The sequence below is a fragment of the Hemitrygon akajei genome, chromosome 3 (genome assembly GCF_048418815.1).
Source record: "Hemitrygon akajei chromosome 3, sHemAka1.3, whole genome shotgun sequence".
Taxonomy (NCBI): domain Eukaryota; kingdom Metazoa; phylum Chordata; class Chondrichthyes; order Myliobatiformes; family Dasyatidae; genus Hemitrygon; species Hemitrygon akajei.
This window is the reverse complement of record NC_133126.1, coordinates 97,769,704-97,794,819: the sequence shown is the minus strand read 5'-3', so window position 1 is coordinate 97,794,819 and position 25,116 is coordinate 97,769,704.

Here is a 25,116-nt window from a genome sequence, read left to right as displayed (position 1 = left end):
CTTCTGTCAATAATAAGTGACCCTATCCATACTAATCACTCCCACTTCTTTGGCCTCCTGTCAATAATCTGTGCCCCTATCCAGACTAATCATCCCCCTTCTTTCACCTCCTGTCAATAATCAGTGACACTATCCATACCAATCACGCCTCTTCTTTGCCCTCCTGTCAATAATTAGTGACCGTATCCATACTAATTACTCCACCTTCTTTCCCCTCCTCTAAATGATCAGTATCCCTATCCATACTAATCACTCCCCGTTCTTCCTCCTCCTGTCAATAATCAGTGACTCTATCCATACTAATCATCCCCCTTCCTTCACCTCCTGTCAATAATCAGTGACTCTATTCATACTAATCACTGCCCCATCTTTCCCCTCTTCTCAATAATCAGTCCCTATCCATACTAATCACTCCCTCTTCTTTCCCCTCCTGTCAATAATGAGTGACACTATCCATACTAATCAGTCCCCGTTCTATCCCCTCCTGTCTATAATCAGTGTCCCTACCCATACTAATCATTCCCCTTCTTTCCCCTCCTGTCAATAATCAGTGTCCATACCCATACTAATCATCCCCCTTATTTCCCCTCCTGTCAATAATCAGTGACCCTCCCCATACTAATCATCCCCCGTATTTCCCCTCGTGTCAATAATCAGTGACCCTCCCCATACTAATCATCCCCCTTCTTTCTCCTCCTGTCAATAATCAGTGACTCTATCCATACCAATCATCCCTCTTCTTTACCCTCCTGTCAATAATCAGTGTCCCTATCCATACTAATCACGCCCCCTCCTTTCCCCTCCTGTCAATATTCAATGTCTCTATCGATACTAATCACTCCCTCTTCTGTCCCCTTCTGTCAATAATCAGTGTCCCTATCCATACTAATCACTCCCTCTTCTTTGCCCTCCTGTCAATAATCTGTGCCCCTATCCATACTAATCATCCCCTCTTCTTTCCACTCCTGTGAATAATCAGTGTCCCTATCCATACTAATTACTCCACGTTCTTTCCCCTCCTGTCAATAATCAGTGACCCAATCCATACTAATCATTCCCTCTTCTTTCCACTCCGGTGAATAATCAGAGACCCTATCCATACTAATCACTCCCCCTCCTTTCCCCTCCTGTCAATATTCAATGTCTCTATCGATACTAATCACTCCCACTTCTTTCCCCTCCTGTCAATAATCAGTCCCTATCCATACTAATCACTCCCCCTCCTTTCCCCTCCTGTCAATATTCAATGTCTCTATCGATACTAATCACTCCCTCTTCTGTCCCATTCTGTCAATAATCAGTGACCCTATCCATACTAATCACTCCCTCTTCTTTCCCCTCCTGTCAATAATCAGTGACCCAATCCATACTAATCATTCCCTCTTCTTTCCACTCCGGTGAATAATCAGAGACCCTATCCATACTAATCACTCCCCCTCCTTTCCCCTCCTGTCAATATTCAATGTCTCTATCGATACTAATCACTCCCACTTCTTTCCCCTCCTGTCAATAATCAGTCCCTATCCATACTAATCACTCCCCCTCCTTTCCCCTCCTGTCAATATTCAATGTCTCTATCGATACTAATCACTCCCTCTTCTGTCCCATTCTGTCAATAATCAGTGACCCTATCCATACTAATCACTCCCTCTTCTTTGCCCTCCTGTCAATAATCTGTGTCTCTATCCAGACTAATCATCCCCCTTCTTTCACCCCCTGTCAATAATCAGTGACCCTATTCATACTAATCACTGCCCCATCTTTCCGCTCCTGTCAATTATCCGTGATACTATCATACTAATCACTCCCTCTTCTTTGCTCTCCTGTCAATAATCTGTGCCCCTATCCAGACTAATAATCCTCCTTCTTTAATCTCCTGTCAATAATTAGTGATCCTATCCATACTAATTACTCCACCTTCTTTCCCCTCCTCTCAATAATCAGTGTCCCTATCCATACTAATCATACCCCTTCTTTCTCCTCCTGTCAAAAATCAGTGACCCTACCCATACTAGTCATCCCCCTTCTTTCACCTCCCTTCAATAATGAGTGAAACTATCCATACTAATCACTCCCCCTTCTTTCCGCTCCACTCAATTATCAGTGTCCCTATCCATACTAATCACTCCCCCTTCTGTCCCCTCCTGTCAATTAACCGTGATGCTATCCATACTAATCATCCCCCTTCTTTCCCCTCCTGTCAATAATCAGTGACCCTATCCATACTAATCACTCCCTTTTCTATGCCCTCCTGTCAATAATCAGTGACTCTATCCATACTAATCATCCCCCTTCCTTCACCTCCTGTCAATAATCAGTGACTCTATTCGTACTAATCACTGCCCCATCTTTCCCCTCTTCTCAATAATCAGTCCCTATCCATACTAATCACTCCCTCTACTGTCCCCTTCTGTCAATAATCAGTGACCCTATCCATACTAATCACTCCCTCTTCTTTACCCTCCTGTCAATAATTAGTGACCCTATCCATACTAATTACTCCACCTTCTTTCCCCTCCTCTCAATAATCAGTGACCCTATCCATACCAATCATCCCTCTTCTTTGCCCTCCTGTCAATAATCAGTGCCTCTATCCATACTAAGTACTCCCTCTTCTTTCCCCTCCTGTCAATAATCAGTGTCCCTATCCATACTAATCACTCCCCATTCTTTCTCTTCCTGTCAGTAATCAGTGACACTATCCACACTACTGACTCCCTCTTCTTTGCCCTCCTGTCAATAATCAATGCCTCTATCCATACTAAGCACTCCCTCTTATTTCCCGTCCTTTCAATAATCAGTGATTCTATCCACACTAATCACTCTCTGTTCTTTCCCCTCCTCTCAATAATCAGTGTCCCTATCCATACTAATCACTCCCCCTTCTTTCCCCTCCTGTCAATAATCAGTGACCCTTTCCAAACTAGTCATCCCCCTTCTTTCCCCTCCTGTCAATAATCTGTGCCCCTATCCGGACTAATCAGTCCTCCTCCTTTCCCCTCCGGTCAATATTCAATGTCTCTATCCATACTAATCACTCCCACTTCTGTCCCCTTCTGTCACTAATCAGTGAGCCTATCCATACTAATTACTCCACCTTCTTTCCCCTCCTGTCAATAATCAGTCCCTATCCATACTAATCACTCCCCCTCCTTTCCCCTCCTGTCAATATTCAATGTCTCTATCGATACTAATCACTCCCTCTTCTGTCCCATTCTGTCAATAATCAGTGACCCTATCCGTACTAATCACTCCCTCTTCTTTGCCCTCCTGTCAATAATCTGTGTCTCTATCCAGACTAATCATCCCCCTTCTTTCACCCCCTGTCAATAATCAGTGACCCTATTCATACTAATCACTGCCCCATCTTTCCGCTCCTGTCAATTATCTGTGATACTATCATACTAATCACTCCCTCTTCTTTGCTCTCCTGTCAATAATCTGTGCCCCTATCCAGACTAATAATCCTCCTTCTTTAATCTCCTGTCAATAATTAGTGATCCTATCCATACTAATTACTCCACCTTCTTTCCCCTCCTCTCAATAATCAGTGTCCCTATCCATACTAATCATACCCCTTCTTTCCCCTCCTGTCAAAAATCAGTGACCCTACCCATACTAGTCATCCCCCTTCTTTCACCTCCTGTCAATAATGAGTGAAACTATCCATACTAATCACTCCCCCTTCTTTCCGCTCCACTCAATTATCAGTGTCCCTATCCATACTAATCACTCCCCCTTCTGTCCCCTCCTGTCAATTAACCGTGATGCTATCCATACTAATCATCCCCCTTCTTTCCCCTCCTGTCAATAATCAGTGACCCTATCCATACTAATCACTCCCTTTTCTATGCCCTCCTGTCAATAATCAGTGACTCTATCCATACTATCATCCCCCTTCCTTCACCTCCTGTCAATAATCAGTGACTCTATTCGTACTAATCACTGCCCCATCTTTCACCTCTTCTCAATAATCAGTCCCTATCCATACTAATCACTCCCTCTTCTTTCCCCTCCTGTCAATAATGAGTGACACTATCCATACTAATCAGTCCCCGTTCTATCCCCTCCTGTCTATAATCAGTGTCCCTACCCATAATAATCATTCCCCTTCTTTCCCCTCCTGTCAATAATCAGTGTCCATACCCATACTAATCATCCCCCTTATTTCCCCTCCTGTCAATAATCAGTGACCCTCCCCATACTAATCATCCCCCGTATTTCCCCTCGTGTCAATAATCAGTGACCCTCCCCATACTAATCATCCCCCTTCTTTCTCCTCCTGTCAATAATCAGTGACTCTATCCATACCAATCATCCCTCTTCTTTACCCTCCTGTCAATAATTAGTGACCATATCCATACTAATTGCTCCACCTTCTTTCCCCTCCTTCCATAATCAGTGTCCCTATCCATACTAATCACGCCCCCTCCTTTCCCCTCCTGTCAATATTCAATGTCTCTATCGATACTAATCACTCCCTCTTCTGTCCCCTTCTGTCAATAATCAGTGACCCTATCCATACTAATCACTCCCTCTTCTTTGCCCTCCTGTCAATAATCTGTGCCCCTATCCATACTAATCATCCCCTCTTCTTTCCACTCCTGTGAATAATCAGTGTCCCTATCCATACTAATTACTCCACGTTCTTTCCCCTCCTGTCAATAATCAGTGACCCAATCCATACTAATCATTCCCTCTTCTTTCCACTCCGGTGAATAATCAGAGACCCTATCCATACTAATCACTCCCCCTCCTTTCACCTCCTGTCAATATTCAATGTCTCTATCGATACTAATCACTCCCACTTCTTTCCCCTCCTGTCAATAATCTGTGCCCCTATCTATACTAATCACTCCCTCTTCTTTCACCTCCTGTCAATAATCAGTGACCCTATCCATACTAATCATTCCCTCTTCTTTCCACTCCGGTGAATAATCAGAGACACTATCCATACTAATCACTCCCCCTTCTTTCCCCTCCTGTCAATATTCAGTGTCTCTATCCATACTAATCACTCCCTCTTCTTTACCCTCCTGTCAATAATTAGTGACCCTATCCATACTAATTAATCCACCTTCTTTCTCCTCCTGTCAATAATCAGTGACCCTATCCACACTACTGACTCCCCCTTGTTTCCCCTCCTGTCAATAATCAGTGACCCAATCCATACTAATCACTCCCCCTCCTGTCCCCTCCTGTCAATTATCCGTGATGCTATCATACTAATCACAACCTCTTCTATGCCCTCCTGTCAATAATCTGTGCCCCTATCCATACTAATCATCCACCTTCTTTCACCTCCTGTCAATAATCAGTGACTCTATCCATACCAATCATCCCTCTTCTTTACCCTCCTGTCAATAATTAGTGACCCTATCCATACTAATTACTCCACCTTCTTTCCCCTCCTCTCAATAATCAGGTCCCTATCCATACTAATCACTCCCCGTTCTTTCCGTCCTGTCAATAATCAGTGACCCTATCCACACTACTAACTCCCCCTTGTTTCCCTTCCTGTCAATAACCGTGATCCTCCCCATACTGATCATCCCCCTTCTTTCCCCTCGTTTCAATTATCCGTGATGCTATCCATTGTAATCACTCCCTCTTCTATGCCCCCCTGTCAATAATCTGTGCCCCTATCCGTACTAATCATCCGCCTTCTTTCACCTCCTGTCAATAATCTGTGACCCTACCCATACTAATCATCCCCCTTCTTTCACCTCCTGTCAATAATGAGAGACACTATCTATACCAATCATCCCCTCTTCTTTCCCCTCCTGTGTATAATCAGTGTCACTATCGATACTAATCAATCCCTCTACTGTCCCCTTCTGTCAATAATCAGTGACCCTATCCATACTAATCACTCCCTCTTCTTTACCCTCCTGTCAATAATTAGTGACCCTATCCATACTAATTACTCCACCTTCTTTCCCCTCCTCTCAATAATCAGTGACCCTATCCATACCAATCATCCCTCTTCTTTGCCCTCCTGTCAATAATCATTGCCTCTATCCATACTAAGCACTCCCTCTTCTTTCCCCTCCTGTCAATAATCAGTGACCCTATCCATACTAATCACTCCCCGTTCTTTCTCTTCCTGTCAGTAATCAGTGACACTATCCACACTACTGACTCCCTCTTCTTTGCCCTCCTGTCAATAATCAGTGCCTCTATCCATACTAAGCACTCCCTCTTATTTCCCGTCCTTTCAATAATCAGTGATTCTATCCACACTAATCACTCTCTGTTCTTTCCCCTCCTCTCAATAATCAGTGTCCCTATCCATACTAATCACTCCCCCTTCTTTCCACTCCTGTCAATAATCAGTGACCCTTTCCAAACTAGTCATCCTCCTTCTTTCCCCTCCTGTCAATAATCTGTGCCCCTATCCGGACTAATCAGTCCTCCTCCTTTCCCCTCCGGTCAATATTCAATGTCTCTATCGATACTAATCACTCCCTCTTCTTTCACCTCCTGTCAATAATCAGTGACTCTATTCATACTAATCACTGCCCCATCTTTCCCATCTTCTCAATAATCAGTCCCTATCCATACTAATCGCTCCCTCTTCTGTCCCCTTCTGTCACTAATCAGTGACCCTATCCATACTAATTACTCCAACTTCTTTCCCCTCCTGTCAATAATCAGTCCCTATCCATACTAATCACTCCCCCTCCTTTCCCCTCCTGTCAATATTCAATGTCTCTATCGATACTAATCACTCCCTCTTCTGTCCCATTCTGTCAATAATCAGTGACCCTATCCATACTAATCACTCCCTCTTCTTTCACCTCTTGTCAATAATCAGTGACTCTATTCATACTAATTACTCCACCTTTTTCCCCTCATCTCAATAATCAGTGACCCTATCCATACTAATCACTCCCTCTTCTTTGCCCTCCTGTCAATAATCAGTGTCTCTATCGACACTAATCACTCCCTCTTCTGTCCCCTTCTGTCAATAATAAGTGACCCTATCCATACTAATCACTCCCACTTCTTTGGCCTCCTGTCAATAATCAGTGACACTATCCATACCAATCATGCCTCTTCTTTGCCCTCCTGTCAATAATTAGTGACCCTATCCATACTAATTACTCCACCTTCTTTCCCCTCCTCTAAATGATCAGTATCCCTATCCATACTAATCACTCCCCGTTCTTCCTCCTCCTGTCAATAATCAGTGACCCTATCCACACTACTGTCTTCCACTTGTTTCCCTTCCTGTCAATAATCAGTGACCCTATCCATACAAATCATTACCCCTTCTTTCCCCTCCTGTCAATAATCAGTCACCCTATCCATACTAATCACTCCCTGTACTTTCCCCTCCTGTCAATAATCAGTGACCCTATCCAACCTAAACATCTGCCGTCTTTCCCCTCCTGTCCTCAATCTGCCCACATGTATCACTCCCTGTTCTTTCCCCTCCTGTCAATAATCAGAGTCCCTATCCATATTAATCATCCCCCTTCTTTCCCCTCCTGTCAATATTCAGTGTCTCTATCGATACTAATCACTCCCTCTTCTGTCCCCTTCTGTCAATAATCAGTGAACCTATCCATACTAATCACTCCCTCTTCTTTGCCCTCCTGTCAATAATCAGTGTCTCTATCGACACTAATCACTCCCTCTTCTGTCCCCTTCTGTCAATAATCAGTGACCCTATCCATACTAATCACTCCCTCTTCTTTGCCCTCCTGTCAATAATCTGTGCCCCTATCCAGACTAATCAGTCCCCCTCCTTTCCCCTCCTGTCAATATTCAATGTCTCTATCGATACTAATCACTCCCTCTTCTTTCACCTCCTGTCAATAATCAGTGACTCTATTCATACTAATTACTGCCCCATCTTTCCCATCTTCTCAATAATCAGTCCCTATCCATACTAATTGCTCCCTCTTCTTTCCCCTCCTGTCAATAATCAGTCCCTATCCATACTAATTACACCACCTTCTTTCCCCTCCTGTCAATATTCAGTCCCTATCCATTCTAATCACTCCCCCTCCTTTCCCCTCCTGTCAATATTCAATGTCTCTATCGATACTAATCACTCCCTCTTCTGTCCCATTCTGTCAATAATCAGTGACCCTATCCATACTAATCACTCCATCTTCTTTCACCTCCTGTCAATAATCAGTGACTCTATTCATACTAATCACTGCCCCATCTTTCCCCTCTTGTCAATATTCAGTGTCCCTATCCATACTAATCACTCCCTCTTCTTACCCCTCCTGTCAATATTCAATGTCTCTATCGATACTAATCACTCCCTCTTCTGTCCCCTTCTGTCAATAATCAGTGACCCTATCCATACTAATCAATCCCTGTTCTTTGCCCTCCTGTCAATATTCAGTGTCTCTATCGATACTAATCACTCCCTCTAATCTCACCTTCTGTCAATAATCAGTGACCCTATCCATACTAATCATCCCCTCTACTCTCACCTTCTGTCAATAATCAGTGACCCTATCCATACTAATCACTCCCTCTTCTTTACCCTCCTGTCAATAATTAGTGACCCTATCCATACTAATTAATCCACCTTCTTTCTCCTCCTGTCAATAATCAGTGACCCTATCCACACTACTGACTCCCCCTTGTTTCCCCTCCTGTCAATAATCAGTGACCAAATCCATACTAATCACTCCCCCTCCTGTCCCCTCCTGTCAATTATCCGTGATGCTATCATACTAATCACAACCTCTTCTATGCCCTCCTGTCAATAATCTGTGCCACTATCCATACTAATCATCCCCCTTCTTTCACCTCCTGTCAATAATCAGTGACTCTATCCATACCAATCATCCCTCTTCTTTACCCTCCTGTCAATAATTAGTGAACCTATCCATACTAATTACTCCACCTTCTTTCCCCTCCTCTCAATAATCAGTGTCCCTATCCATACTAATCACTCCCCGTTCTTTCCCCTCCTGTCAATAATCAGTGACCCTATCCACACTACTGACTCCCCCTTGTTTCCCTTCCTGTCAATAATCAGTGATCCTCCCCATACTGATCATCCCCCTTCTTTCCCCTCATGTCAATTATCCGTGATGCAATCCATTGTAATCACTCCCTCTTCTTTGCACCCCTGTCAATAATCTGTGCCCCTATCCATACTAATCATCCCCCTTCTTTCACCTCCTGTCAATAATCAGTCACCCTACCCATACTAATCATCCCCCTTCTTTCACCTCCTGTCAATAATGAGAGACACTATCTATACCAATCATCCCCTCTTCTTTCCCCTCCTGTGAATAATCAGTGTCCCTATCCATACTAATCACTCCCCCTTCTTTCCCCTCCTGTCAATATTCAGTGTCTCTATCGATACTAATCACTCCCTCTTCTGTCCCCTTCTGTCAATAATCAGTAACCCTGTCCATACTAATCACTCCCTCTTCTTTACCCTCCTGTCAATAATTAATGACCCTATCCATACTAATTACTCCACCTTCTTTCCTCTCCTCTCAATAATCAGTGCCCCTATCCATACTAATCACTCCCCATTCTTTCTCCTCCTGTCAATAATCAGTGAACCTATCCACACTACTGACTCCCCCTTGTTTCCCTTCCTGTCAATAATCAGTGATCCTCCCCATACTAATCACTCCCCGTTCTTTCCCCTCCTGTCTATAATCAATGTCACTATCCATACCAGTCATCCCTGTTCTTTCCCCTCCTGTCAATAGTCAGTGTCCCTCCCCGTACTAATCATCCCCCTTCTTTCCCCTCGTGTCAATTATCCGTGATGCTATCCATTGTAATCACTCCCTCTTCTATGCCCCCCGTCAATAATCTGTGCCCCTATCCATACTAATCTTCCCCCTTCTTTCACCTCCTGTCAATAATCAGTGACTCTATTCATACTAATCACTGCCCCATCTTTCCCCTCTTCTCAATAATCAGTCCCTACCCATACTAATCATCCCACTTCTTTCACCTCCTGTCAATAATGAGAGACACTATCCATACTAATCATCCCCTCTTCTGTCCCCTTCTGTCAATAATCAGTGACCCTATCCATACTAATCACTCCCTCTTCTTTACCCTCCTGTCAATAATTAGTGACCCTATCCATACTAATTACTCCACCTTCTTTCCCCTCCTCTCAATAATCAGTGACCCTATCCATACTAATCACACCTTCTTCTTCAGTGTCCCTATCCATACTAATCACTCCCCATTCTTTCCCCTCCTGTCAATAATCAGTGACCCTATCCACACTACTGACTCCCCCTTGTTTCCCCTCCTGTCAATAATCAGTGTCTCTATCAACACTAATCACTCCCTCTTCTGTCCCCTTCTGTCAATAATCTGTGCCCCTATCCAGACTAATCATCCCCTTCTTTAATCTCCTGTCAATAATCAGTGACACTATCCATACCAATCATCCCTCTTCTTTACCCTGCTGTCAATAAGTAGTGATCCTATCCATACTAATTACTCCACCTTCTTTCCCCTCCTCTCAATAATCAGTGTCCCTATCCATACTAATCACTGCCCGTTCTTTCCCCTCCTGTCAATAATCAGTGACCCTATCCATACTAATCACTCCCTCTTCTTTACCCTCCTGTCAATAATTAGTGACCCTATCCATACTAATTAATCCACCTTCTTTCTCCTCCTGTCAATAATCAGTGACCCTATCCACACTACTGACTCCCCCTTGTTTCCCCTCCTGTCAATAATCAGTGACCAAATCCATACTAATCACTCCCCCTCCTGTCCCCTCCTGTCAATTATCCGTGATGCTATCATACTAATCACAACCTCTTCTATGCCCTCCTGTCAATAATCTGTGCCACTATCCATACTAATCATCCCCCTTCTTTCACCTCCTGTCAATAATCAGTGACTCTATCCATACCAATCATCCCTCTTCTTTACCCTCCTGTCAATAATTAGTGAACCTATCCATACTAATTACTCCACCTTCTTTCCCCTCCTCTCAATAATCAGGTCCCTATCCATACTAATCACTCCCCGTTCTTTCCCCTCCTGTCAATAATCAGTGACCCTATCCACACTACTGACTCCCCCTTGTTTCCCTTCCTGTCAATAATCAGTGATCCTCCCCATACTGATCATCCCCCTTCTTTCCCCTCATGTCAATTATCCGTGATGCAATCCATTGTAATCACTCCCTCTTCTTTGCACCCCTGTCAATAATCTGTGCCCCTATCCATACTAATCATCCCCCTTCTTTCACCTCCTGTCAATAATCAGTCACCCTACCCATACTAATCATCCCCCTTCTTTCACCTCCTGTCAATAATGAGAGACACTATCTATACCAATCATCCCCTCTTCTTTCCCCTCCTGTGAATAATCAGTGTCCCTATCCATACTAATCACTCCCCCTTCTTTCCCCTCCTGTCAATATTCAGTGTCTCTATCGATACTAATCACTCCCTCTTCTGTCCCCTTCTGTCAATAATCAGTAACCCTGTCCATACTAATCACTCCCTCTTCTTTACCCTCCTGTCAATAATTAATGACCCTATCCATACTAATTACTCCACCTTCTTTCCCCTCCTCTCAATAATCAGTGACCCTATCCATACTAATCACTCCCCATTCTTTCTCCTCCTGTCAATAATCAGTGAACCTATCCACACTACTGACTCCCCCTTGTTTCCCTTCCTGTCAATAATCACTGTCTCTAACGACACTAATCACTCCCTCTTCTGTCCCCTTCTGTCAATAATCAGTGACCCTATCCATACTAATCATTCCCTCTTCTTTGCCCTCCTGTCAATAATCAGTGTCCCTATCCATACTAATCACTCCCCGTTCTTTCCCCTCCTGTCAATAGTCAGTGACCCTATCCACACTACTGACTCCCCCTTGTTTCCCTTCCTGTCAATAATCAGTGATCCTCCCCATACTAATCACTCCCCGTTCTTTCCCCTCCTGTCTATAATCAATGTCACTATCCATACCAATCATCCCTGTTCTTTCCCCTCCTGTCAATAGTCAGTGTCCCTCCCCGTACTAATCATCCCCCTTCTTTCCCCTCGTGTCAATTATCCGTGATGCTATCCATTGTAATCACTCCCTCTTCTATGCCCCCCGTCAATAATCTGTGCCCCTATCCATACTAATCTTCCCCCTTCTTTCACCTCCTGTCAATAATCAGTGACTCTATTCATACTAATCACTGCCCCATCTTTCCCCTCTTCTCAATAATCAGTCCCTACCCATACTAATCATCCCACTTCTTTCACCTCCTGTCAATAATGAGAGACACTATCCATACTAATCATCCCCTCTTCTGTCCCCTTCTGTCAATAATCAGTGACCCTATCCATACTAATCACTCCCTCTTCTTTACCCTCCTGTCAATAATTAGTGACCCTATCCATACTAATTACTCCACCTTCTTTCCCCTCCTCTCAATAATCAGTGACCCTATCCATACTAATCACACCTTCTTCTTCAGTGTCCCTATCCATACTAATCACTCCCCATTCTTTCCCCTCCTGTCAATAATCAGTGACCCTATCCACACTACTGACTCCCCCTTGTTTCCCCTCCTGTCAATAATCAGTGTCTCTATCAACACTAATCACTCCCTCTTCTGTCCCCTTCTGTCAATAATCTGTGCCCCTATCCAGACTAATCATCCCCTTCTTTAATCTCCTGTCAATAATCAGTGACACTATCCATACCAATCATCCCTCTTCTTTACCCTGCTGTCAATAAGTAGTGATCCTATCCATACTAATTACTCCACCTTCTTTCCCCTCCTCTCAATAATCAGTGTCCCTATCCATACTAATCACTGCCCGTTCTTTCCCCTCCTGTCAATAATCAGTGACACTATCCATACCAATCATCCCTCTTCTTTACCCTGCTGTCAATAAGTAGTGATCCTATCCATACTAATTACTCCACTTTCTTTCCCCTTCTGTCAATAATTAGTGATCCTATCCATACTAATTACTCCACCTTCTTTCCCCTCCTGTCTATAATCAGTGTCCCTATCCATACCAATCATCCTTCTTCTTTCCCCCCCTGTCAATTGTCAGTGACCCTACACATACTAATCATCACCCTTCTTTCACCTCCTGTCAATAATCAGAGTCCCTATCCATACTAATCATCCCCCTTCTTTCCCCTCCTCTCAATATTCAGTGTCTCTATCGATACTAATCACTCCTCTTCTGTCCCCTTCTGTCAATAATCAGTGTCTCTATCGATACTAATCACTCCCTCTTCTGTCCCCTTCTGTCAATAATCAGAGTCCCTATCCATACTAATCATCCCCCTTCTTTCACCTCCTGTCAATAATGAGAGACACTATCCATACTAATCACTCTGTCTTCTGTCCCCTTCTGTCACTAATCAGTGACCCTATCCATACTAATTACTCCACCTTCTTTCCCCTCCTGTCAATAATCAGTGTCTCTATCCATACTAATCACTCCCCCTCCTTTCCCCTCCTGTCAATATTTAATGTCTCTATCGATACTAATCACTCCCTCTTCTGTCCCCTTCTGTCAATAATCAGTGACTCTATCCATACTAATCACTCCCTCTTCTGTCCCCTTCTGTCAATAATCAGTGACCCTATCCATACTAATCACTCCCCCTCCTTTCCCCTCCTGTCAATATTCAATGTCTCTATCGATACTAATCACTCCTCTTCTGTCAATAATCACTGTCTCTATCGATACTAATCACTCCCTCTTCTGTCCCCTTCTGTCAATAATCAGTGACCCTATCCATACTAATCACTCCCTCTTCTTTGCCCTCCTGTCAATAATCTGTGCCCCTATCCAGACTAATCATGCCCCTTCTTTCACCTGCTGTCAATAATCAGTGACTCTATTCATACTAATCACTGCCCCATCTTTCCCCTCTTCTCAATAATCAGTCCCTACCCATACTAATTATCCCCCTTCTTTCACCTCCTGTCAATAATGAGAGACACTATCCATACTAATCATCCCCTCTTCTTTCCCCTCCTGTGAATAATCAGTGTCTCTATCGATACTAATCACTCCCTCTAATCTCCCCTTCTGTCAATAATCAGTGACCCTATCCATACTAATCACTCCCTCTTCTTTCCCCTCCTGTCAATAATCAGTGACCCTATCCACACTACTGTCTTCCCCTTGTTTCCCTTCCTGTCAATAATCAGTGACCCTCCCCATACTATTCATCGTCCTTCTTCCCCTCATGTCAATAATCAGTGACTCTAACCATACTAATCACTACCCCTTCTTTCCCCTCCTGTCAATAATCAGTGACCCAATCCATACTAATCATTCCCCCTTCTTTCCCCTCCTGTCAATAATCAGTGATACTATCCATACTAATCACTCCCTCTTCTTTGCCCTCCTGTGAATAATCTGTGCCCCTATCCAGACTAATCATCCCCCTTCTTTCACCTCCTGTCAATAATCAGTGACACTATCCATACCAATCATCCCTCTTCTTTACCCTCCTGTCAATAATTAGTGACCCTATCCATACTAATTACTCCACCTTCTTTCCCCTCCTCTCAATAATCAGTGTCCCTATCCATACTAATCACTCCCCGCTCTTTCTCTTCCTGTCATTAATCAGTGACCCTATCCACACTACTGACTCCCTCTTCTTTGCCCTCCTGTCAATAATCAGTGCCTCTATCCATACTAATCACTCCCTCTTCTGTCCCCTTCAGTCAATAATCTGTGCCCCTATCCAGACTAATCATCCCCTTCTTTAATCTCCTGTCAATAATCAGTGACACTATCCATACCAATCATCCCTCTTCTTTACCCTGCTGTCAATAAGTAGTGATCCTATCCATACTAATTACTCCACCTTCTTTCCCCTCCTCTCAATAATCAGTGTCCCTATCCATACTAATCAATCCCTGTTCTTTGCCCTCCTGTCAATATTCAGTGTCTCTATCGATACTAATCACTCCCTCTAATCTCACCTTCTGTCAATAATCAGTGACCCTATCCATACTAATCATCCCCTCTTCTTTCCCCTCCTGTGAATAATCAGTGTCCCTAGCCATACTAATCACTCCCCCTTCTTTCCCCTCCTGTCAATATTCAGTGTCTCTATCGATACTAATCACTCCCTCTACTCTCACCTTCTGTCAATAATCAGTGACCCTATCCATACTAATCACTCACTCTTCTTTACCCTCCTGTCAATAATTAGTGACCCTATCCATACTAATTAATCCACCTTCTTTCTCCTCCTGTCAATAATCAGTGACCCTATCCACACTACTGACTCCCCCTTGTTTCCCCTCCTGTCAATAATCAGTGACCAAATCCATACTAATCACTCCCCCTCCTGTCCCCTCCTGTCAATTATCCGTGATGCTATCATACTAATCACAACCTCTTCTATGCCCTCCTGTCAATAATCTGTGCCACTATCCATACTAATCATCCCCCTTCTTTCACCTCCTGTCAATAATCAGTGACTCTATCCATACCAATCATCCCTCTTCTTTACCCTCCTGTCAATAATTAGTGAACCTATCCATACTAATTACTCCACCTTCTTTCCCCTCCTCTCAATAATCAGGTCCCTATCCATACTAATCACTCCCCGTTCTTTCCCCTCCTGTCAATAATCAGTGACCCTATCCACACTACTGACTCCCCCTTGTTTCCCTTCCTGTCAATAATCAGTGATCCTCCCCATACTGATCATCCCCCTTCTTTCCCCTCATGTCAATTATCCGTGATGCAATCCATTGTAATCACTCCCTCTTCTTTGCACCCCTGTCAATAATCTGTGCCCCTATCCATACTAATCATCCCCCTTCTTTCACCTCCTGTCAATAATCAGTCACCCTACCCATACTAATCATCCCCCTTCTTTCACCTCCTGTCAATAATGAGAGACACTATCTATACCAATCATCCCCTCTTCTTTCCCCTCCTGTGAATAATCAGTGTCCCTATCCATACTAATCACTCCCCCTTCTTTCCCCTCCTGTCAATATTCAGTGTCTCTATCGATACTAATCACTCCCTCTTCTGTCCCCTTCTGTCAATAATCAGTAACCCTGTCCATACTAATCACTCCCTCTTCTTTACCCTCCTGTCAATAATTAATGACCCTATCCATACTAATTACTCCACCTTCTTTCCCCTCCTCTCAATAATCAGTGACCCTATCCATACTAATCACTCCCCATTCTTTCTCCTCCTGTCAATAATCAGTGAACCTATCCACACTACTGACTCCCCCTTGTTTCCCTTCCTGTCAATAATCACTGTCTCTAACGACACTAATCACTCCCTCTTCTGTCCCCTTCTGTCAATAATCAGTGACCCTATCCATACTAATCATTCCCTCTTCTTTGCCCTCCTGTCAATAATCAGTGTCCCTATCCATACTAATCACTCCCCGTTCTTTCCCCTCCTGTCAATAGTCAGTGACCCTATCCACACTACTGACTCCCCCTTGTTTCCCTTCCTGTCAATAATCAGTGATCCTCCCCATACTAATCACTCCCCGTTCTTTCCCCTCCTGTCTATAATCAATGTCACTATCCATACCAATCATCCCTGTTCTTTCCCCTCCTGTCAATAGTCAGTGTCCCTCCCCGTACTAATCATCCCCCTTCTTTCCCCTCGTGTCAATTATCCGTGATGCTATCCATTGTAATCACTCCCTCTTCTATGCCCCCCGTCAATAATCTGTGCCCCTATCCATACTAATCTTCCCCCTTCTTTCACCTCCTGTCAATAATCAGTGACTCTATTCATACTAATCACTGCCCCATCTTTCCCCTCTTCTCAATAATCAGTCCCTACCCATACTAATCATCCCACTTCTTTCACCTCCTGTCAATAATGAGAGACACTATCCATACTAATCATCCCCTCTTCTGTCCCCTTCTGTCAATAATCAGTGACCCTATCCATACTAATCACTCCCTCTTCTTTACCCTCCTGTCAATAATCAGTGACCCTATCCATACTAATCACACCTTCTTCTTCAGTGTCCCTATCCATACTAATCACTCCCCATTCTTTCCCCTCCTGTCAATAATCAGTGACCCTATCCACACTACTGACTCCCCCTTGTTTCCCCTCCTGTCAATAATCAGTGTCTCTATCAACACTAATCACTCCCTCTTCTGTCCCCTTCTGTCAATAATCTGTGCCCCTATCCAGACTAATCATCCCCTTCTTTAATCTCCTGTCAATAATCAGTGACACTATCCATACCAATCATCCCTCTTCTTTACCCTGCTGTCAATAAGTAGTGATCCTATCCATACTAATTACTCCACCTTCTTTCCCCTCCTCTCAATAATCAGTGTCCCTATCCATACTAATCACTGCCCGTTCTTTCCCCTCCTGTCAATAATCAGTGACACTATCCATACCAATCATCCCTCTTCTTTACCCTGCTGTCAATAAGTAGTGATCCTATCCATACTAATTACTCCACCTTCTTTCCCCTTCTGTCAATAATTAGTGATCCTATCCATACTAATTACTCCACCTTCTTTCCCCTCCTGTCTATAATCAGTGTCCCTATCCATACCAATCATCCTTCTTCTTTCCCCCCCTGTCAATTGTCAGTGACCCTACACATACTAATCATCCCCCTTCTTTCACCTCCTGTCAATAATCAGAGTCCCTATCCATACTAATCATCCCCCTTCTTTCCCCTCCTCTCAATATTCAGTGTCTCTATCGATACTAATCACTCCTCTTCTGTCCCCTTCTGTCAATAATCAGTGTCTCTATCGATACTAATCACTCCCTCTTCTGTCCCCTTCTGTCAATAATCAGAGTCCCTATCCATACTAATCATCCCCCTTCTTTCACCTCCTGTCAATAATCAGTCACCCTACCCATACTAATCATCCCCCTTCTTTCACCTCCTGTCAATAATGAGAGACACTATCTATACCAATCATCCCCTCTTCTTTCCCCTCCTGTGAATAATCAGTGTCCCTATCCATACTAATCACTCCCCCTTCTTTCCCCTCCTGTCAATATTCAGTGTCTCTATCGATACTAATCACTCCCTCTTCTGTCCCCTTCTGTCAATAATCAGTAACCCTGTCCATACTAATCACTCCCTCTTCTTTACCCTCCTGTCAATAATTAATGACCCTATCCATACTAATTACTCCACCTTCTTTCCCCTCCTCTCAATAATCAGTGACCCTATCCATACTAATCACTCCCCATTCTTTCTCCTCCTGTCAATAATCAGTGAACCTATCCACACTACTGACTCCCCCTTGTTTCCCTTCCTGTCAATAATCACTGTCTCTAACGACACTAATCACTCCCTCTTCTGTCCCCTTCTGTCAATAATCAGTGACCCTATCCATACTAATCATTCCCTCTTCTTTGCCCTCCTGTCAATAATCAGTGTCCCTATCCATACTAATCACTCCCCGTTCTTTCCCCTCCTGTCAATAGTCAGTGACCCTATCCACACTACTGACTCCCCCTTGTTTCCCTTCCTGTCAATAATCAGTGATCCTCCCCATACTAATCACTCCCCGTTCTTTCCCCTCCTGTCTATAATCAATGTCACTATCCATTCCAATCATCCCTGTTCTTTCCCCTCCTGTCAATAGTCAGTGTCCCTCCCCGTACTAATCATCCCCCTTCTTTCCCCTCGTGTCAATTATCCGTGATGCTATCCATTGTAATCACTCCCTCTTCTATGCCCCCCGTCAATAATCTGTGCCCCTATCCATACTAATCTTCCCCCTTCTTTAACCTCCTGTCAATAATCAGTGACTCTATTCATACTAATCACTGCCCCATCTTTCCCCTCTTCTCAATAATCAGTCCCTACCCATACTAATCATCCCACTTCTTTCACCTCCTGTCAATAATGAGAGACACTATCCATACTAATCATCCCCTCTTCTGTCCCCTTCTGTCAATAATCAGTGACCCTATCCATACTAATCACTCCCTCTTCTTTACCCTCCTGTCAATAATTAGTGACCCTATCCATACTAATTACTCCACCTTCTTTCCCCTCCTCTCAATAATCAGTGACCCTATCCATACTAATCACACCTTCTTCTTCAGTGTCCCTATCCATACTAATCACTCCCCATTCTTTCCCCTCCTGTCAATAATCAGTGACCCTATCCACACTACTGACTCCCCCTTGTTTCCCCTCCTGTCAATAATCAGTGTCTCTATCAACACTAATCACTCCCTCTTCTGTCCCCTTCTGTCAATAATCTGTGCCCCTATCCAGACTAATCATCCCCTTCTTTAATCTCCTGTCAATAATCAGTGACACTATCCATACCAATCATCCCTCTTCTTTACCCTGCTGTCAATAAGTAGTGATCCTATCCATACTAATTACTCCACCTTCTTTCCCCTCCTCTCAATAATCAGTGTCCCTATCCATACTAATCACTGCCCGTTCTTTCCCCTCCTGTCAATAATCAGTGACACTATCCATACCAATCATCCCTCTTCTTTACCCTGCTGTCAATAAGTAGTGATCCTATCCATACTAATTACTCCACCTTCTTTCCCCTTCTGTCAATAATTAGTGATCCTATCCATACTAATTACTCCACCTTCTTTCCCCTCCTGTCTATAATCAGTGTCCCTATCCATACCAATCATCCTTCTTCTTTCCCCCCCTGTCAATTGTCAGTGACCCTACACATACTAATCATCCCCCTTCTTTCACCTCCTGTCAATAATCAGAGTCCCTATCCATACTAATCATCCCCCTTCTTTCACCTCCTGTCAATAATGAGAGACACTATCCATACTAATCACTCTGTCTTCTGTCCCCTTCTGTCACTAATCAGTGACCCTATCCATACTAATTACTCCACCTTCTTTCCCCTCCTGTCAATAATCAGTGTCTCTATCCATACTAATCACTCCCCCTCCTTTCCCCTCCTGTCAATATTTAATGTCTCTATCGATACTAATCACTCCCTCTTCTGTCCCCTTCTGTCAATAATCAGTGACTCTATCCATACTAATCACTCCCTCTTCTGTCCCCTTCTGTCAATAATCAGTGACCCTATCCATACTAATCACTCCCCCTCCTTTCCCCTCCTGTCAATATTCAATGTCTCTATCGATACTAATCACTCCTCTTCTGTCAATAATCACTGTCTCTATCGATACTAATCACTCCCTCTTCTGTCCCCTTCTGTCAATAATCAGTGACCCTATCCATACTAATCACTCCCTCTTCTTTGCCCTCCTGTCAATAATCTGTGCCCCTATCCAGACTAATCATGCCCCTTCTTTCACCTGCTGTCAATAATCAGTGACTCTATTCATACTAATCACTGCCCCATCTTTCCCCTCTTCTCAATAATCAGTCCCTACCCATACTAATTATCCCCCTTCTTTCACCTCCTGTCAATAATGAGAGACACTATCTATACCAATCATCCCCTCTTCTTTCCCCTCCTGTGAATAATCAGTGTCCCTATCCATACTAATCACTCCCCCTTCTTTCCCCTCCTGTCAATATTCAGTGTCTCTATCGATACTAATCACTCCCTCTTCTGTCCCCTTCTGTCAATAATCAGTAACCCTGTCCATACTAATCACTCCCTCTTCTTTACCCTCCTGTCAATAATTAATGACCCTATCCATACTAATTACTCCACCTTCTTTCCCCTCCTCTCAATAATCAGTGACCCTATCCATACTAATCACTCCCCATTCTTTCTCCTCCTGTCAATAATCAGTGAACCTATCCACACTACTGACTCCCCCTTGTTTCCCTTCCTGTCAATAATCACTGTCTCTAACGACACTAATCACTCCCTCTTCTGTCCCCTTCTGTCAATAATCAGTGACCCTATCCATACTAATCATTCCCTCTTCTTTGCCCTCCTGTCAATAATCAGTGTCCCTATCCATACTAATCACTCCCCGTTCTTTCCCCTCCTGTCAATAGTCAGTGACCCTATCCACACTACTGACTCCCCCTTGTTTCCCTTCCTGTCAATAATCAGTGATCCTCCCCATACTAATCACTCCCCGTTCTTTCCCCTCCTGTCTATAATCAATGTCACTATCCATACCAATCATCCCTGTTCTTTCCCCTCCTGTCAATAGTCAGTGTCCCTCCCCGTACTAATCATCCCCCTTCTTTCCCCTCGTGTCAATTATCCGTGATGCTATCCATTGTAATCACTCCCTCTTCTATGCCCCCCGTCAATAATCTGTGCCCCTATCCATACTAATCTTCCCCCTTCTTTCACCTCCTGTCAATAATCAGTGACTCTATTCATACTAATCACTGCCCCATCTTTCCCCTCTTCTCAATAATCAGTCCCTACCCATACTAATCATCCCACTTCTTTCACCTCCTGTCAATAATGAGAGACACTATCCATACTAATCATCCCCTCTTCTGTCCCCTTCTGTCAATAATCAGTGACCCTATCCATACTAATCACTCCCTCTTCTTTACCCTCCTGTCAATAATCAGTGACCCTATCCATACTAATCACACCTTCTTCTTCAGTGTCCCTATCCATACTAATCACTCCCCATTCTTTCCCCTCCTGTCAATAATCAGTGACCCTATCCACACTACTGACTCCCCCTTGTTTCCCCTCCTGTCAATAATCAGTGTCTCTATCAACACTAATCACTCCCTCTTCTGTCCCCTTCTGTCAATAATCTGTGCCCCTATCCAGACTAATCATCCCCTTCTTTAATCTCCTGTCAATAATCAGTGACACTATCCATACCAATCATCCCTCTTCTTTACCCTGCTGTCAATAAGTAGTGATCCTATCCATACTAATTACTCCACCTTCTTTCCCCTTCTGTCAATAATTAGTGATCCTATCCATACTAATTACTCCACCTTCTTTCCCCTCCTGTCTATAATCAGTGTCCCTATCCATACCAATCATCCTTCTTCTTTCCCCCCCTGTCAATTGTCAGTGACCCTACACATACTAATCATCCCCCTTCTTTCACCTCCTGTCAATAATCAGAGTCCCTATCCATACTAATCATCCCCCTTCTTTCCCCTCCTCTCAATATTCAGTGTCTCTATCGATACTAATCACTCCTCTTCTGTCCCCTTCTGTCAATAATCAGTGTCTCTATCGATACTAATCACTCCCTCTTCTGTCCCCTTCTGTCAATAATCAGAGTCCCTATCCATACTAATCATCCCCCTTCTTTCACCTCCTGTCAATAATCAGTCACCCTACACATACTAATCATCCCCCTTCTTTCACCTCCTGTCAATAATGAGAGACACTATCTATACCAATCATCCCCTCTTCTTTCCCCTCCTGTGAATAATCAGTGTCCCTATCCATACTAATCACTCCCCCTTCTTTCCCCTCCTGTCAATATTCAGTGTCTCTATCGATACTAATCACTCCCTCTTCTGTCCCCTTCTGTCAATAATCAGTAACCCTGTCCATACTAATCACTCCCTCTTCTTTACCCTCCTGTCAATAATTAATGACCCTATCCATACTAATTACTCCACCTTCTTTCCCCTCCTCTCAATAATCAGTGACCCTATCCATACTAATCACTCCCCATTCTTTCTCCTCCTGTCAATAATCAGTGAACCTATCCACACTACTGACTCCCCCTTGTTTCCCTTCCTGTCAATAATCACTGTCTCTAACGACACTAATCACTCCCTCTTCTGTCCCCTTCTGTCAATAATCAGTGACCCTATCCATACTAATCATTCCCTCTTCTTTGCCCTCCTGTCAATAATCAGTGTCCCTATCCATACTAATCACTCCCCGTTCTTTCCCCTCCTGTCAATAGTCAGTGACCCTATCCACACTACTGACTCCCCCTTGTTTCCCTTCCTGTCAATAATCAGTGATCCTCCCCATACTAATCACTCCCCGTTCTTTCCCCTCCTGTCTATAATCAATGTCACTATCCATACCAATCATCCCTGTTCTTTCCCCTCCTGTCAATAGTCAGTGTCCCTCCCCGTACTAATCATCCCCCTTCTTTCCCCTCGTGTCAATTATCCGTGATGCTATCCATTGTAATCACTCCCTCTTCTATGCCCCCCGTCAATAATCTGTGCCCCTATCCATACTAATCTTCCCCCTTCTTTCACCTCCTGTCAATAATCAGTGACTCTATTCATACTAATCACTGCCCCATCTTTCCCCTCTTCTCAATAATCAGTCCCTACCCATACTAATCATCCCACTTCTTTCACCTCCTGTCAATAATGAGAGACACTATCCATACTAATCATCCCCTCTTCTGTCCCCTTCTGTCAATAATCAGTGACCCTATCCATACTAATCACTCCCTCTTCTTTACCCTCCTGTCAATAATTAGTGACCCTATCCATACTAATTACTCCACCTTCTTTCCCCTCCTCTCAATAATCAGTGACCCTATCCATACTAATCACACCTTCTTCTTCAGTGTCCCTATCCATACTAATCACTCCCCATTATTTCCCCTCCTGTCAATAATCAGTGACCCTATCCACACTACTGACTCCCCCTTGTTTCCCCTCCTGTCAATAATCAGTGTCTCTATCAACACTAATCACTCCCTCTTCTGTCCCCTTCTGTCAATAATCTGTGCCCCTATCCAGACTAATCATCCCCTTCTTTAATCTCCTGTCAATAATCAGTGACACTATCCATACCAATCATCCCTCTTCTTTACCCTGCTGTCAATAAGTAGTGATCCTATCCATACTAATTACTCCACCTTCTTTCCCCTTCTGTCAATAATTAGTGATCCTATCCATACTAATTACTCCACCTTCTTTCCCCTCCTGTCTATAATCAGTGTCCCTATCCATACCAATCATCCTTCTTCTTTCCCCCCCTGTCAATTGTCAGTGACCCTACACATACTAATCATCCCCCTTCTTTCACCTCCTGTCAATAATCAGAGTCCCTATCCATACTAATCATCCCCCTTCTTTCACCTCCTGTCAATAATGAGAGACACTATCCATACTAATCACTCTGTCTTCTGTCCCCTTCTGTCACTAATCAGTGACCCTATCCATACTAATTACTCCACCTTCTTTCCCCTCCTGTCAATAATCAGTGTCTCTATCCATACTAATCACTCCCCCTCCTTTCCCCTCCTGTCAATATTTAATGTCTCTATCGATACTAATCACTCCCTCTTCTGTCCCCTTCTGTCAATAATCAGTGACTCTATCCATACTAATCACTCCCTCTTCTGTCCCCTTCTGTCAATAATCAGTGACCCTATCCATACTAATCACTCCCCCTCCTTTCCCCTCCTGTCAATATTCAATGTCTCTATCGATACTAATCACTCCTCTTCTGTCAATAATCACTGTCTCTATCGATACTAATCACTCCCTCTTCTGTCCCCTTCTGTCAATAATCAGTGACCCTATCCATACTAATCACTCCCTCTTCTTTGCCCTCCTGTCAATAATCTGTGCCCCTATCCAGACTAATCATGCCCCTTCTTTCACCTGCTGTCAATAATCAGTGACTCTATTCATACTAATCACTGCCCCATCTTTCCCCTCTTCTCAATAATCAGTCCCTACCCATACTAATTATCCCCCTTCTTTCACCTCCTGTCAATAATGAGAGACACTATCTATACCAATCATCCCCTCTTCTTTCCCCTCCTGTGAATAATCAGTGTCCCTATCCATACTAATCACTCCCCCTTCTTTCCCCTCCTGTCAATATTCAGTGTCTCTATCGATACTAATCACTCCCTCTTCTGTCCCCTTCTGTCAATAATCAGTAACCCTGTCCATACTAATCACTCCCTCTTCTTTACCCTCCTGTCAATAATTAATGACCCTATCCATACTAATTACTCCACCTTCTTTCCCCTCCTCTCAATAATCAGTGACCCTATCCATACTAATCACTCCCCATTCTTTCTCCTCCTGTCAATAATCAGTGAACCTATCCACACTACTGACTCCCCCTTGTTTCCCTTCCTGTCAATAATCACTGTCTCTAACGACACTAATCACTCCCTCTTCTGTCCCCTTCTGTCAATAATCAGTGACCCTATCCATACTAATCATTCCCTCTTCTTTGCCCTCCTGTCAATAATCAGTGTCCCTATCCATACTAATCACTCCCCGTTCTTTCCCCTCCTGTCAATAGTCAGTGACCCT